We start from the raw sequence: 14,406 nt of genomic DNA on the forward strand, positions 1-14,406 counted from the left end.
GAAAACTGACAATATTAAATTAATTTGGGAAAAATCCCGTGAAAAAAAAAAAAAGCAGCTTTAGGGAAAAGATAATGTGTCTGTGGCATTTGGTTAATTATCCAAATTACAAGTGTATTTCATGAGCAACGAACCTGGAGTAGTTTCCTCAGGAGTCTTACTCCTCACCAAAAGGAAACTACCACTTTGGAGAAGGCTAAAAACCTGGTATAACATTTCGAATTCAAGAAGTGCATTTTTCCCCCAAAGCCATGTTCATAACTCCCAGGTTAAAGAAGACTGGATTTATTTACTTAATCTGAGAATTAAATGTCTTCAAGACAAAGGACTTATTAATGGGAAAAAAAAAATCTGGGTTTTGAAAAACAGTTAAATATTTCTTTAGTGTTATGCTTCACTGAGAAAATTGCGAATGCTTTTGGGAAAGGCTTAATGCAAGATTTCTTTATTGATGCATTCATGCAAGAATAAACAAATCTTGCCCCACTGTGTGTCAGCCCAATACATTTTTCGATATGGCTATGGAATGGTAGCATCTCTTGATACCATTTCAAGCTCGCAGACCTATTGGCATCTCCTGCCTTTGACTCCTGCTGCCATTATCAGCTCTGGGCTTGGCTCTGCTGGCGAGCTGTAGCATGTATTCGGGCCTCACGCGGTTTTCTTCAGGCAGCAATGCCTTAACAAGCCCAGATGGTTTTCCTTGAATCCTCTGACTGATGATATTTCCTATTTTTGGAGTTTGGGACCTTTCTGCTCAGTGGCAGCTCTTCGCCATGTGAAATACTAATTGCATAATATGAAAAATAACTCTTCAAGGGACCCATTCCTTAGTAGTGCTAATGTTGCTGGAGCTTTGAGGAACCTCCTTTGGGGAGCTATTATTCTTTTTAAAATGTAACAAAGAAAATAGCGAGATGGTAGCCAAATCAGGGAGACCCAAGCCCAGCACAGTGGGTTAGATGTGGTCTTCACTTTTTCTGTTTTAGGGAGTTTTAAAGGCTGCAAAGCTGTGTTAGTTTTTTGTTCTAATTAGCTTTACATACCTTCTCATGCTCTCCTTCCTCTTACAGAGCCTTTATATAATGTGAGCAGGCAAGTCTGCTTCATGGACCACCATAGCTTAGGCTACCGTGCTGTCCTGGGACAGGCCGGACCAAGATGAGGTCTGCTGGAAAGCACTGAATGAAATACCTTTCTTTGGAAAGAATCAGCTGTTTTCTGTAATGCCTTTTTGGTCGGGAGGATGACAATATCAGAAACAGCCCTTGGAGAAGGCCGGAACAATTCACCTTGCTGGTGTCTTTAGAAGGTGCTACATGTAAGTGAAGAAACCAACAGCGGCACTATAAATAAGTGCAAAGATCTCTGCTGCTCCTGCACACAAAATGTTACTTAGCTCTCTTCCCAGACCACAGGCAGGGAACCCAAGCCCCAAAACACTGCATTGAAAGACTCACAGACAAACCAGCCATGAAGCTAGGAGCAGAAGCCAAAGTGTATTGCAAATTCCATGTTGCTGCAGTATTATATATCCCTAAGTGCATCTCTCTAATGGGCACTTCTAGCCAGAAAGTCAGCTCCCCTTCGCTCAGTGGTATTTCGTGCTTTGAATAATGAGCAATAAGGGTTTTGTTGGTCATTTAAATGCCACAATTCCAAGCACTTAAACACACTTAGCAGGTTCCAAATCTCTCTGTTTCTGAGCCAAGTGGCATTTTGAAAAGCTTTAAGTTAAGTAGTCAGCCACAATAATTTTGCTCTCCCTCTTTGAGATTTCTGTACACTTTGAGTGCACTTTGAATGTATCCCTGTATTGATTTTGGTATTCTGCCATTCTCAAAGTTTTCTTCTGTTTTTTTTCTGCTGAAGTAGTTGTTCATTGAGATGCATGGGTTCAGAAGCAAATCATCTCCATGTGCTGCACACTTGGAGATCACTTTCCTATTGCTCTTTCTCGAGGGCCAGAGGGAAAGCTAGTACTTAACCACATGTGTAGGGAAACCTGGGAGTGGATATGAGGTCCTCTGGTTGTTGAGTCATTTTGCTGACGTTCCCCTCCCCCCCAAAAATCCAGAGACTTCTGCAACTGCATTAAGAGAAAACATGGAAAGTTTTAGCTTAAAAGACAGTTTTTTCAGGGTGGTCTGAGTAGGTCAACTTAAAGGATGGCAGAAAAAAATCTCAGTGCAGTGATTATCATAATTAACCACCAGTACCTGAGAATTAGCATAGCCATGGTTACTAGTCCTAGATATACTATTGTGAACAGAAGAGGAACAAGCAGATGCAGGAAAACCACAGCACTTTGATGGACTGTTTTTGCAGCGGGGCCTTCTCCAGTCCCCTAGTGCAGTGGTGAAGTAGCGTTCAGTTGTGTTCGGAAATGAGAACAGGCAGCGGTCACCGGGTTCACTTGGTGCTCATGTCTTACCCACCCGTGGAGAATGGAAAGCTGAGCTCCTGGGGTTCATCTCACCTTGGTGACTCAATGCCTGCCTGACCAGACTTTCAAAACCAGTTTCTACTTGCAGACATTTGATTTGAGCCATCTTGGCCTGATTCTTGAGGAACTTGGAGTTCCCATAGCTCAGGTCAAAGGGGGAACCTGCAAAGAGGATCTTCAACCATTACCTGTCTGTTTTGGGACCCGATGTGCATGATGCAGTGGAAGGGAAGGGCAGTGTTACTAACCAGCCGTGCTTCTAGCATGCCCTCCCTTTAGCTCAGCGTCTTTCTCACAGGCCAGTGCACAAAAAACAGTGCAAAACCAAAGACATAGCCTGCTAATCACAAAGAGAAATACTTTTTTTTCTTTTTTTTTTTTTTTTAAGTTGCTTCATGGTATCTGCAACCCAGCTATAGTTTGATACAACGTGACATGCAGAATATGTCCCTAGAGTTATTTACTAAAATGTGGCAGTGTACTGCCTGGGCCCCTCAGTTCAAGAAGGACAGGGAACTACTGGAGAGGGTCCAGCGTAGGGCAACGAAGATGATTAAGGGAGTGGAGCACCTCCCTTATGAAGAAAGGCTGAGGGAGCTGGGTCTCTTCAGTTTGGAGAAGAGGAGACTGAGGGGGGACCTCATTAATGTTTATAAATATATAAAGGGTGAGTGCCATGAGGATGGATCCAGGCTCTTCTCAGTGGCAAACAATGATAGGACAAGGGGTAATGGGATCAAGCTGGAACACAAGAGGTTCCGCTTAAATTTGAGAAGAAACTTCTTCTCAGTAAGGGTAACAGAACACTGGAACAGGCTGCCCAGGGAGGTTGTGGAGTCTCCTTCTCTGGAGACATTCAAAACCCGCCTGGACATGTTCCTGTGCGACCTCACCTAGGTGTTCCTGCTCCAGCAGGGGGATTGGACTAGATGATCTTTTGAGGTCCCTTCCAATCCCAAACATACTGTGATACTGTGATACTGTGATACTCTTCAGCTGCTTGATGTCTACCTGGAGAATTCAGACAGGCGAATGGGCATTTACTTTCACAGGGTCCAGGCTGGACCTAAATGTGGGGTTTCCAAATACAGCTGAATGCTTTACCTAGACTTTGAATTTTGGAGATGCAGCCCACACAGTATCTGACTGGGTCAACAACAGGGGTGACAACAGAGATAACAGTAAGTCCTGCACTGGTGTTATTTCTCCTGTAAGCTTCTCGTCTATGAGGCATGCCACACTGGGCTAATTTAATCTTGCATTTTTCACTTCTCTCTCTATGCTGTTTGGCTTTAGAGGAAAAGAGACCTGACAGCAGCTGGGGGGTAGCACAGAGTGGTGGGTTTAGTGTATTTTTGTGGTATTTCTGAGCAGCCTGATGGCTGCAGCAGGTCGAGTGACAGTTCTGCACGGGGCTAAGGCAGTTCTGCCTGCAAGGCCTGCCCCAGCTCTTCCATGCTCCCTTCTACCTTCATGAGGAGACCTGCCTCTGGGAAGATTCAGTAATATTAAACAGAAGAAAGGAAACTTAAAGAAGGCACTATTGGACAGAATGCTGTTTCATAGTTGCTTTCGGCCAAGTCAGCCATGGCTCATGTTTGGAATGAAAACCATCAAATATTCAGAAAGAAAAATAGTGAGTGACTTGTGCTGCCTTTTCACCCAGGATTTCATCAAAGGCTAAATCAAACAACATCATTATTGTTCATGTTAACAGGAGAGTCAGTGGCATTTTATGTCTTCTTATTAAACAAAACAAGCTTTAAAACTATGGACAGTCCAGTTTTGTCTAGAGGACACATGAGACCTTTGGAGGAAATGGCACTGGAGAGAGACTGCCTGCCTGCAGGGACGGGAGGACCACCCTGGCCACAAAATGGTCATGTTTTAAAAGTCTGTAACTTCATGCTATCCTTCATAAGGCTGTGTGAAAGGGGTGCTCCCTCAGCCTCCGCTGTGCCATTTGCCGTGCATTTGGTTGGAAATTCTTTCTCTGGAGCTCACTCTATTGAAAATCTTCATTATGCAAAATTCTCCCCCAGAGTTTGTCTCCTCATCAGTCAGGTGCTGACTGCAGATTGCAGTTCTGTCTATGACGTTACTGCAGAACCTTTTCCATTTTAATAAGTTCTGGGTGTCCCGAGAGACTGGTAGACAATGGAAATTATACAGTGCTTGTCAAACTTGCTGCTGTGCTTTCTTTGAAATACCCAAAAATGGAGGCAAAGATGTACGTTTTCTGATGAACTTCTTTTCCATTTGGTACAATTACTGTGTGAGTCACTCAGTTTTAAGAATACTGAAGGGGAAAGTTAATTATTAGATACATAAGACTAATGAATCACACTCAATGGAAAATTCATTTTTCGCTTCTTTTTGTGCCAGATTACCCAGACCATCAATTACTGAAAAAAAAAAATCCCTGCCACATACAGAAATTTGTCATAGGTAGAAATTTCTCATAGGAGAGAAATGGCATCAACACCCTATTGATTTTGCAAGTAGGAAGGACAGATGAGCTTTCAATGACAGGATAATGATATTAGCTATTGTAGATCTCCAGGGAGTTTTCAATAGGTTGCTGGCTCTAATTATGAAAATATTTTCCAGTCACCTCTATTCCAAGAAGCACCTTGCATTTTTTTGTGTGTGAAGAGATCAACACCTTAGAGACTCTCAAAGTAGTTGTGCGATATAGAGTGAGGCTATCAAGATTAGAACAGAAATATCTCAAAATATTTCTCCAGACTTAAAAAAAAAAGTATCTGAAAAAGTCAAAATTTTAGTCAAGATGTGCATTTTAGCCATATTTTCTAATTTTTTTCATTGCTGAGACAATATTTTGGATGCATAATAGATGTTGATGCTCATCTTCGTATGCCTATGAATGCAACACATGAGGAAGGATGGAAGATGGAGCACCGCTTATATCTGTAGATTTATTGCTTATATCAAATCCTGCCTGGCACAAAAGGAGGCACAAAAGAACGGGGCAGGGCAGCCGAGGGTGCTTTGTCCATGTGCCTCTTTTTGTCCTGGCATGGGAATAGCTCCTCTGAGAGAGGTTCCCAGATAATGGGAACCAATGGGATATTTTCTCTTCTGTGGAACCACCACTTTTGTGGTGGTGAAAACTCCTTGCATGATTTGTCTCTCTAGAGTAGATTAGCCTTTGTTATCTGTGGCACTGGAATTAATCACTGTGGCAAACTTTTAGTTTTGGGTATTCTTTAGACAGCTAATGAACCAAAATCAAAAAAGATTTAATGGAGCTGTTACCTCCCTGAGTGTTGCATGAAAGAAGAGCACAAAACTTACCCTGTTCTGTTGAGAGAACTGTGCTGGTCTGGCACTTGGAACACAAGCCATTAATTGTCTTAAATGACTGCAGATAATGAGGTTCAGTAATTGGCTTTTGTTCTAATACAGCTTTGAAAGGCTAAACCACATAAATCTGTGTAATGCCTCAGAATAAATGACAGTTAAGGTAACAGGTAGGTGTGACTTCACAAACAGTGCCTCTCCAAACTGGATAAAGCCATACCAGTTCAGTTATGTGAGTGGTTAGTTGATGTTAAAAGTAATTTTAGAATATGGATTTGTTTGAACACTTTGATGCGCAGAGTTGAAAAAAATAAGGTCGTTTTGTTTCAGTGCTTAGGTACATCTTTGCAGTGAAGCAGACCCAAATTACTTTGTGCTTTAAATAGAAGACTTACAGGTCTTAAAATCAACTTCCTGATAAACTGTGCAACAGCTATATTCTGAAGAGCTCAGTATAATCCTTCTTTCTCTTACAAGTGTGCATCTAAAAGAAGGTAGACGATGTCTATACATGGTGATACTCTGCAGTCACATGAGAGACCGTCAGGGAATGCAGCCTCATTTGACTGTAGCATCACATCAGGATTTCCCCTGCTTTGGTGTTGGGGAAATTGCTGATATGCACACATGCTGATGTACATGTGATTAGAGAAGGAAGCCACAAGTTAACTGTGAAGGTGCCTCTTCCAATATCTGGACTAGTTCTGGCTACAAAGGCACCTTGTAGCATTGCACAGTGAAGGAAATCCCCCATCGCAAATCTGAGAGAGTGCTTCCTCATGCAGTGCAACACTGAAATTAAAATTAGCACAAGGACTCACAGGTATCTTGGAGCTTTAAAACCTGCAGGAAAGACATGTATAATTACAGTGTTTCAAATCAATTTGCAAGCAACCTGATTTTAGAAGAATTTAAGTTGAAAGTGTTGCAGGAGAATTTGACTAAGATCCAAGCAACAACCCAATTTTACACATTGACATTTGTAAAAATCCAAATATTAATATCTCTACTCAATACGTCATTGCTCATCCTTCATACCTCCTTCTTATTCGGCCCAGTTCCTCCCTTCCACCTGTACATTACTAATATCAGGACTCTGCATTTAGCATTAAGACACTGTGATGGTCATAAAGAAATGTATAGTTCAGTCCATGACAGCTAAGGGCTGTGAGGTCCTTGGAAATTGTTTCTCCCTTGTTTTCTTCTTCTTTAAATGGAAAAGCTGTGAGGTTTTGTTGTTGTTGTTTGATTAGTCTTCTGTTTTTTTAACAGGGTTTTTGCTGCCAGTGTATTAGCAAATATTGGTGTTCATGTAGCATGTTCTGCAATTAAGAGGAGCTGTATAATTAACTCATGTCACCACTGCATTGTGAAACAAAGAGCAAATGTCTCTATACCTTGGCAGGGGCAACTATATGGCAGCAAATTTGCATAATGATAGTTGCTGGTTTTGTTTTTTTCTGCCAGACTTTTATTCTCCCCAAATCCACAAGGTAGGGAGTTCATGATCCCAGACAAATGGAATAGCAACAATGCTGTGCTTGAGCCTAGCTATCCTAAGTTGGTTTTAGTATTTAAATTCATAAGAGAGAATGTTTCTCTTGAGGTGGGTATAGTGCATCCTTGCCTGTACATCCAGCTGGGGAAGGGCGTAGCAGCTGACCTGAGCAAGACACTCTGGGAAAATATAGTTGGGAATGGGAATCTTTAGTAGCATCTTGTGTTAAGTAAGTGCCTTAGTTTGTGAGACAAGTCTTTGGGGTGTATTTGATACCAGGGAATAACTTGTTGACAGTATCTTTTCCTAAGTGACCAAAGCTGTTAGTGTTGCCAGTCAGATTTCTCCCAGTGAAAAGATACTTCTTAAATGCAAACCGTCTTTTGCTAAAGTAAAAATAGCCTTTATTTACATTAACATTTCATGTGCCATTTCTTGTGTGTCTTTTTTTGCTTTTGCTGTTCTTGTCTCTATATTCTTCTTTCTATGTATGTTAGTTTTTATTGTCATTCCATTTTTAAATTTCCTTTTAACTCATCTCTGTATTATACTTGTCTATCTCTAATATGTTTTTTTTCTTTTCCCTTCTCCAAGTCACAGTAGTGTCTCAGTAGCTTTTTGTCTTCCAGATCTGGTTTTCCTTGATTCACCTTCTGCCCTCAGCTCTGTGATGGCTCTTGTCTCTTAGTATTTATGTTTCTCTGTATATTATTGTCAGTGGGGATGAGCAATCTTGATCTCTAACAGGCTGAATGGTTAATGCACTCTGAAGGACATGGTATATTAATGTAAGTCCCAAAGGCTCCGGAACAGCACAGACTAATTCCTGGTAGGACTGAACCAGAATTTTGACCAATCTCATAACTTTTGGACATTGTAACGTGAATATAGACCTGATGTTGAAAAGCAGGCCAGCACTGATCATTGTGTCACTTTGGTTTTCAGGTATTTAATGTGTTAAAATATTGAGGACAATGATTAAATTGAATATGTTAGCAATCCTCAAGCAGGGTTATTTAGGAAAAGACGGACTGACTTTGCTGAGATTTGGTTCAGTTTTCTATGCGGGACATGATTTTCTCGGTAGGCCACTGGGTCACTCTTCAAAATTATTTATTTTTCAATTATAAGTAAATGAACGTGAATGTTTTTGACCTGGAACTGCTACTGTATTATTGCCTTCCGCTCTTCTCTTCGGGCTGTGCTTTGTGTCTGAAAACGTCTCCCGTGATATCCAAGTTCTCCAGAATTGACCATCCCTACTCACTCTCCCTTTTTATTGTGGTAAAAGTATCCTGTTGAAAGGGAAAACCTAAATTTAAGATGTGGAAGCATGGAAGGGAAAGTGTGGTGGTCTTCAGTCCAAAAAGTTTTATTTCACTAGTTAGAAATACCTGTAAGGGCAGAATTTTGTATGCACAACTATGTAGTTAATCAGAGTTCATTGTTTATCTGAAATAATAGGTAGCTTTTGGCACATCACCATTTTCTGTCACCTGGGCTCTGATCCAGCATTCGCTGAGCACAATAGACGATTTCACTGTCCATTAGCTCAGGCTCCAGACATCTGAATGTGACTGTCATTCAGCCTCATGCCTTTAGGATAAGCGTAGGTGGTTGAACAAAGTGAGTGGGCATCTGGATTTCCTTGTGCACAGCACAGAGACACCGGCTGTTTCTGCCTGGAACGGCCACGTGTTTGTTTCTGAGTGACAATTTTTTTCAAGTTTTGAAAACCGAGCTACAGAAAGGCCTTGTAGAAGGAAGTTCCATAGCATTTGCAACAAGTAAAAATGAAACTCAGTCTGCGGCATTCTTAAACTTTTGAATGCTTACTTCTCCTTTGGTAATTTCTTCAAGAAGTCTCAAGTAGTGAAAAAAAAATCTTCATAGCCTCCCATGGAAAACCCTGATAAATGGTAAAAAATAGTTTTTTCTGGGACAGTACCCCATGCTGACTTTAAATCTGACAGGGCTTGTATTTATATTGAGCTGGAGGCCATCATAGTGTATAATGCACAATTCAGCCTATTTCCCAAAAGAGTATTGTTAACATTCTTACAACGAATGTGTTGAGGGTTTGAAAAGGTCATGTATAAGTAGTTCAATTAAAGTCAAGTGTATGCAATGCTTCGTACTGAGAGGGAAATGTTATACGCTTCTTAAAAGAAGTTTATTGAGTTTTATTTTGCCCTCTTTACTGACAGTTTTGTAGAAGAATTCTTCACTGCTACAGCAACTTTGAATCAGGGGGGCTGCATTAATCCATGCTGAGGCCCCTGTGAAATCAGTCAGTCACTGCCCCATCCTCTGTACCATGTTTGAACATCAGCTTCAATGGATGGTTGCAGTGAAAAGAAGCTGAATTGCTGGGTCAAAGGTCCTCAACAATAGGTTTCTTAGCTTGTTGCCTGAGGATTTGGGCTCTTGGCACTGGTGGTATAAGAATTCACATTGGCCTGCATACCAAGCAAATATTATGGAGGGTGGAGGCAGAAAGTGCAGTGAAAATTCTTAGTGACACAGATACTATAGCCATGATGACTTAAGGACCAGTAATGCACAAGAAGGGCTCTGTGAGTATAAGTTTTTCTGTGTTTTCTGGCTATTCATTCTCATAAAAGTTAATACTGTACCCAGAAACCTGGTCTCACTTAGGAGCATAGACATACTGGCACAAAAAGAGCTATGCCTTCATGTGTATTGCAATATATTTGGATTATTTATGTTTGATCTTTAATTCTGGGTCTGTAATGCATCTTTTTATTTATACCAAGTAATTGGCATATATTTAAGTTTATCTGTATTTTAAGATAGCATTATGTTGTGGAAATTATTTTCCCTCTTAGAGGTGCCATAAATGATGCAGTCCTGCCTTCGCTTAATCTGTTTGTGTATATGATTTATGTAACATTGCTATTTGCACCTTACTGTGCAAGATACAGAGCCTCACATTCAGAGGTAGGTAATGAGGCTATAATTTTAGTAGATCCACACATGGGAATAGTAGGTAGTTTGCAATGCTCCCTCCCCTAGTGATCTTCTAATGTAATTAACTAATATAGCAGCACAACGATACTTTGAGCAGTTTAACCCCAGTATTTCCATCCTGCTGTGGTTCCTCACATGCTTGAAATCTAAATACCTCTAGGCCTTGGAGAAATCTCTAAAGCAATATAGTGCTTTATCACCTTGAGTGACATATTTTACATGATTTGAGGATTTTGTCAATTGAAAAATATCTGGATTTTCCTCTCTTGTTTATTGCCATGTTCAGAATGAATCACAAGTATTGGCAGTGAATAACACACATAGCAGGAATGAAAAGGCATCAGCTTTCAAGAGCACTTCAATCACATCTTTTGAACAGCCTCAACAGGGAATATTAGATATGACTTCTGTGCCTTTTTAGCTTGTCTGCCATGGATTGAATTGGATGTAAATTCATCTCTGTGAGCCTGCACACTTAACAATGAAATAAAAGTCCTTCCGTAGATATTATACAATAGGATGGAATGATTTACCAATGTAACGGAGGCACCTTTGGAGACATAAATAGTAGCTTATTCTGGATGACTCGAGCATGATTAAAATGAAAGCAATAAAGAGAAGGGAAGAAAGATGGGGCTGGGTATTTGTAAGGCTGGGAGTCTCTCATAAGCAGACGTGCTTGGCTTGTTTAGACAGCTTTTATGGGTCATGCTGGTTTTCTTAAAAAAAACCCAGGCTGTACTGTATTCTATTGTCTCTATTAACACATCTGAAATAAATAATTTCTCATCAAAAGCCTGTGGAAATAATTGGGATGTAACAATAATCCAAATTAGTAGGCACTGTAGGAACATTAGGCAAGTTTATTTCTCTAGATACTCATTAGATGCCCTTTTAGTGTCTTACCAAGTTATAGACAAGAGATGACAGTCCAAGTTGAAAAACTGAACCATCTTCCCTTTGTGGACAGAAACAATTAGGCAGACACTGGCATGCTGTGAATTCAGAAGAAAGAGCAAACAATACCACCTTTCTCTGGTGATTCTACTTGGCTTCTATATTCTGCAGTCATATTCTGCGGGTATCTTCAACTCTTATTTCTCAGAAGTCTCTCTGCTCCTCAATCCTGCTATTTCATCAAATCGAAACAGAGAAGAAAAATACTGCTATCCAAATGTAGGCAGATGGCCATTTAGCATTATCTAATGGCTCTAGTTTACTGCAATGCCCTGAGGGAAGCCTGCATACTCTACAGGATGTAGACATTGGCTATGATAGTGATTTCTCCAGTGGCAGAATGCTGACTGTAAATAAATACTCCTTTCTGGATAATAATACGTATCAGATAACCCCAAAGTGGGCTGATTTTTACTTGGGGGGTTAATATTATGAGAACTAGGCCTTGATGTAGTTTCCACTGAAACAATGACTGAATTCTCAATTGACTTCAGAATAGAAATAACCTGAATGCAGATCCCCCAATGCTTATTTTACTCTTTTAGAGATATGTTTCTTATTAGAAAATGTTTGCTTTTGTTAATAATATTTATGGAGACAGAGGGACTGGGAGGGTGGTTAATATCTGGCAGAAGATGATAGTTTTCATAATGGTACAGAAGATTCTTATATTTAATGAGTGGGAAGAAGAAGGCAAAATGATTAGGGAGATAACCGTCCAGATAAGCAGCTCTGGTAGTTGAGCACAACTGTGGCAAATCTACTGAGCTATTCCAGTTTATCTGTGATTCTGACCCATATAGTCTAAAGGCGTCCAGTGCTGTACCTGTTCACCTTGCCAGTTCCCATGATCAAACTGTAAAAGTGAAGAATTGTAGCAACCTATAGTAAAGGGCATAAAGGAGCACCCTTATATATGCAAGCAAAGAAGAAAGCAGTAACACTGATGGAAATGACGGATACATAAAAGCCTATCTCCACTGAGATCTGAGGGCTTGTTTGTAAATCAGTATACATTGCCTGTAAAAGAGTGGTGACAGAGAAGAGCTAACAGCATTTCTTAAGAGCCTCATTTGTTCTACTCCATCGATGAGCTCCATGGAGCTAATTTGTTGAGAGGGCTCTTCCGAATGGGGATGCATTTCCCAAAGTGAGTTATATGGATGGCAGTCAGTAACAATAAGTGAGTACCTCATCACCGCATAAGAAACTTTATTCTCTTTGCAGCATTTCTTAGTGAAACAGGCAACAGGTATTTAAAGCAAGTAAACTATATCCTTATTCAGTGGATATTCTCACATGGAATCTTCTAAAACACAAAAGCCTTAGGTGGCTTCACAACTTTGAAAATCAAATTTCCTTCACAGTAGTGGGAAAATTTTCCAGTTTAATAGAAAAATTCCAGCATTCCATGAGCTGTGAAGCGATGCCGGAGGGACAGAACAGAAAGCACCTCTGTAAAATCTCCTGCTGCCTGGCTTCTCATGTTATTGTTGGCACTGCAGCAGCACTGTGTTCCATAGGGGATGTGAACATCTATATCCCATCATAGCGTATTCTCTCTCAGGAGTATCCTGACCGAAGCAGAGGAAGTAATTTCATTGGTAGTCTGAAATTTCCCTAGGGACACAGTCTGATTATGTCTCTAGCTTACGTTTGCATTCCAGAATGAGGAATGTTTCTTCTAAAGGACTCATGGGTGGTTTGTAGAAGCCAAAGCTATTTCAGTCTCTCCATTCCTCTTCCTTCTTAGCTGGTTTGGGGCTGGAGAAAACAGGGACTACTATTCCAAAGTCAGCTGGTGTTAGACATTCTTAAAAAAAAAAAAATATATACAAAAAACCCCTCATTCACACACACAAACCACCACAAAAAAACCACCCCAACCAAACAATCAAAAAAACAATAAGCCAAAAAAAAGAATAGGAACAGGAAAAAAAGAAATAATATATTGGGAAGTCCCAACTATTGAGCCAGAGCCAGCATAAATCAGCGTAGCTGTGTTGCACACAGTAAAATTGGGAATGTTATACTGATTTATGCTAGCTGAGAATCTGACATTCAGCTCATTTGTGAAAGAAAATGTACCAGCAAACTAGTTACTTATTATATCAGCTTGGTGCTTCATGCCACTCCAGTGGAGCAGAAAATGACACTTCCATTTTAACAGTTTATGGCTTTTTCAAGAAAAAAATAACAGAAAATATGCAGCCAAACCCCAGACAAAGCAGCTGAATTATAGGGTTTCGATCTCTTTTAGTGACGCATTTCTGGAAAACAATTTTCTGTTTTACTGGTTATCAAAAATTAATCAAATATTTGATGATTTGTATCCTGCTGTTGTTGTTTTCCCCTCATTTTTTGGTCCCAGATTATTGTATTTCAGTAAGTGTCAATTTGAAAGGGAACAGAATGAACTGAGGGCCTCCCACCTATGCATCCAGGTCTTTTAGCAGCATTTTTAAATTACTGGTAGCCTGCTACAAGCCTTTTAAATGTACCTGCTAATTCTTGTCAGTTCCCTCTTTGGTCATGGAGGTACATATGTATACAAATATATACATGCGTGTATATAAAAATATATATATGCATATATATAGGAGAAATATTTTGCCACTGGTTAAGGATGAGACCAGTAGGTTTTTATACAGAAGATATTCTGGACCCTTCATGTAGTTTTCTTTAAATGTCTAGAATTCACTGAAAGAGCTCCACTTCTCTCTAGTAGCTTCTGTAGAGTAAGCCGAAGCCTATTAAAAGATTATTTTATTCTCTTCAGGCCATAGGGATTTTCTATGGGGAGCTGAGCACGACTACCTGGTGATCCTCTCAGCAGCTTCCAAAATATGAGTTGACTAGAAAAGCCCTTTGAATTTCCAGAAGCCCATACAGATGGAATTGCCATTTCTTGCAGCTTGTCTGGCTTTGCTTCTGTCCTACATTCCAGATGATTTGGGCAGCTATCATGATTTTCACCCCTAATTACCAGAAAGCCAGTTAAATATTTTCCTAATCTGTTTTATGCATTTATTCACTGTTGTCACAGTGGATGGTTCACCAGCTTTAACACGGTGAAATGAGTTAGGGAAATGCTATTATCTCCTAATTTGTAAGTGAGGAACCAAGGTAATGTGAAGTAGAAGACTTTTATAAATGTATTTGGATATTTTCACCAGGATCATACAGGACA

At 40.1% G+C, this 14,406-nt stretch overlaps 1 protein-coding gene across 3 annotated transcripts in view; it reads left to right on the forward strand.

Annotated features, from left to right (window-relative positions):
- The window catches only part of ST7 (suppression of tumorigenicity 7), a 151,777-nt gene that overhangs the window by 64,179 nt on the left and 73,192 nt on the right, over positions 1 to 14,406 (forward strand). The window contains exon 1 of one of the 3 annotated variants that reach the window (XM_065048795.1): positions 1,113 to 1,321. The exons of the other annotated variants lie outside the window; for them this stretch is intronic. The gene's annotated coding sequence lies outside the window, so the exon portion shown is untranslated. Of the gene's footprint in view, positions 1 to 1,112; positions 1,322 to 14,406 lie in introns of those variants that run through there. 3 annotated transcript variants of the gene reach the window in all.

This window comes from Columba livia, chromosome 1 (assembly GCF_036013475.1).
Source record: "Columba livia isolate bColLiv1 breed racing homer chromosome 1, bColLiv1.pat.W.v2, whole genome shotgun sequence".
Taxonomy (NCBI): Eukaryota; Metazoa; Chordata; class Aves; order Columbiformes; family Columbidae; genus Columba; species Columba livia.